The sequence below is a fragment of the Oncorhynchus keta genome, unplaced genomic scaffold (assembly GCF_023373465.1).
Source record: "Oncorhynchus keta strain PuntledgeMale-10-30-2019 unplaced genomic scaffold, Oket_V2 Un_contig_4081_pilon_pilon, whole genome shotgun sequence".
NCBI lineage: Eukaryota > Metazoa > Chordata > Actinopteri > Salmoniformes > Salmonidae > Oncorhynchus > Oncorhynchus keta.
In genome coordinates this window covers 45,001-47,750 of record NW_026287590.1, presented here as the reverse complement: position 1 = coordinate 47,750, position 2,750 = coordinate 45,001, and the positions used below count along the sequence as shown (strand labels likewise).

The following is a 2,750-nucleotide window of genomic DNA, read 5'->3' as shown; positions in this document are numbered from 1 at the left end:
AGGGAGGGGGGATAGAGGGAGGGAGGGAGGGATAGAGGGAGGGAGGGAGGGGGATAGAGGGAGGGAGGGGGGGGATAGAGGGAGGGAGGGAGGGAGGGGGATAGAGGGAGGGAGGGAGGGAGGGGGATAGAGGGAGGGAGGGAGGGATAGAGGGAGGGAGGGAGGGAGGGGGATAGAGGGAGGGAGGGAGGGAGGGGGATAGAGGGAGGGAGGGAGGGAGGGATAGAGGGAGGGAGGGAGGGGGATAGAGGAGGGAGGGATAGAGGGAGGGATAGAGGGAGGGATAGAGGGAGGGAGGGAGGGGGATAGAGGGAGGGAGGGATAGAGGGAGGGATAGAGGGAGGGAGGGATAGAGGGGGTAGAGGGAGGGAGGGAGGGAGGGATAGAGGAGGGAGGGAGGGGGGATACAGGGAGGGAGGGATAGAGGGGAGGGATAGAGGGGGGGAGGGATAGAGGGGGGATAGAGGGGGGATAGAGGGAGGGGGGAGGGAGGGAGGGATAGATGGAGGGAGGGATCCATTAAGAGCAGACAGGGATCCAGAGTGACAGTCAATGTCTCATACCACTCTATTATTAAAGAGGAGAGAAGGAGAGGAGAGCATCCCCCTACATACCTTCCTCTACCATACATTATTTAAAAGAGAGAGAGATGAGAGACGAGAGAGAGAGGGAGAGAGAGAGAGAGAGAGAGGAGAGACGAGAGAGAGAGAGAGAGAGAGAGAGAGAGAGAGAGAGAGAGAGAGAGAGAGAGAGAGAGAGAGAGAGAGAGAGAGAGAGAGAGAGAGAGAGAGAGAGAGAGAGAGAGAGAGAGAGAGAGAGAGGTGAGACGAGAGAGATAGCGAGAGGAGAGACGAGAAAGCGAGAGAGAGTTTGGAAGTACTCCGGGAAGAGGAGCGTCTGCCTGTCTGTTTCAGGCGGCTCCATCTCTTCCTCCATCCACAGAACCAACAGAGGAAGAGTCAGGAGAGACAGTTTGAGTACATGTGACAGTACGACGTCCAACACACACACACACACACACACAAAATAAAGACAACAGAGCTGTCTTAAAAACTATTTTTATTGACTAAGATCAACCTTTTTTTTTAGTAAAACATGCAATATATATATTTTTAAAAAAGGATCTCAACTTTATTGCTCGTCGTCATTTAGAGTAATAGATTATCAGATGCACAATAACAACAACAACAACAACAATAACAACAATAACAACAATAATCCTGTTCCACAAGGAAACAACAAGTCTAGACGGTTCCACGGGTTCTAGTAGTTATAAAAAACACAGACCCACATGGTAACGTAAATAATAGGAACCAACACTTCTATTCTGCCCAAACCGGGGTTCGTGACCTTTCACCCTTTTTCATAGCAGGAAGGAATCAATACTTCTATTCTGCCCAAACCGTGGTTTGTGACCTTTCACCCTTTTTCATAGCAGGAAGGACCCAACACTTCCATTCTGCCCAAACCGTGGTTTGTGACCTTTCACCCTTTTTCATAGCAGGAAGGACCCAACACTTCCATTCTGCCCAAACCGGGGTTTGTGACCTTTCACCCTTTTTCATAGCAGGAAGTTGTTTCTTAGACACACACACACACACACACACACACACACACACACACACACACACACACACACACACACACACACACACACACACACACACACACACACACACACACACACACACACACACACACACACATGCTGGGGCCAGAGTGATGGTGTTTGGTCAGTAGTGTTGAAGATCTAACCTCAGGCTGCCTCATGGATCCATCCTCATTGTTCTACCCTCATGGTTCCACCCTCATGGTTCCATCCTCATGGTACCACCCTCATGGTTCCATTCCCTTGGTACCACCCTCATGGTTCCATCCTCATGGTTCCACCCTCATGGTTCCATCCTCATGGTTCCATTCTCATGGTTCCATCCTCATGGTTCCACCCTCATGGTTCCATCCTCATGGTTCCATCCTCATGGTTCCATCCTCATGGTTCCATTCTCATGGTTCCACCCTCATGGTTCCATCCTCATGGTTCCACTCTCATGGTTCCATTCTCATGGTTCCATCCTCATGGTTCCATTCTCATGGTTCCACCCTCATGGTTCCATCCTCATGGTTCCACTCTCATGGTTCCATTCTCATGGTTCAATCCTCATGGTTCCACTCTCATGGTTCCATCCTCATGGTTCCATCCTCATGGTTCCGTTCCCATGGTTCCATTCTCATGGTTCCGTTCCCATGGTTCCATTCTCATGGTTCCATTCCCATGGTTCCATTCCCATGGTTCCATTCTCATGGTTCCATTCTCATGGTTCCATTCTCATGGTTCCATTCTCATGGTTCCATTCTCATGGTTCCATTCCCATGGTTCCATTCTCATGGTTCTACCCTCATGGTTCCATCCTCATGGTTCCATTCCCATGGTTCCATTCTCATGGTTCTACCCTCATGGTTCCATCCTCATGGTTCCATTCCCATGGTTCCATTCCCCCTCATGGTTCCATCCTCATGGTTCCATCCTCATGGTTCCACTCTCATGGTTCCATTCTCATGGTTCCATCCTCATGGTTCCATCCTCATGGTTCCGTTCCCATGGTTCCATTCTCATGGTTCCGTTCCCATGGTTCCATTCCCATGGTTCCATTCCCATGGTTCCATTCTCATGGTTCCATTCTCATGGTTCCATTCCCATGGTTCCATTCCCATGGTTCCATTCTCATGGTTCCACCCTCATGGTTCCATCC

General features: G+C 50.3%; 1 long non-coding RNA gene across 1 annotated transcript in view; it reads right to left on the bottom strand.

The window, feature by feature from the left end:
• Window positions 1–1,042: 1,042 nt before the first annotated feature.
• Window positions 1,043–2,750, bottom strand: part of LOC127924466 (uncharacterized) — a 3,230-nt gene continuing 1,522 nt past the window's right edge. The window contains exons 1-2 of the long non-coding RNA XR_008117932.1: window positions 1,417–2,750; window positions 1,043–1,350 (exon numbers count right to left, since the gene is read on the bottom strand). The exon at window positions 1,417–2,750 is cut by the window's right edge and continues 1,522 nt beyond it. This is a non-coding gene — a long non-coding RNA (uncharacterized LOC127924466). The remainder of the gene's footprint in view (window positions 1,351–1,416) is intronic.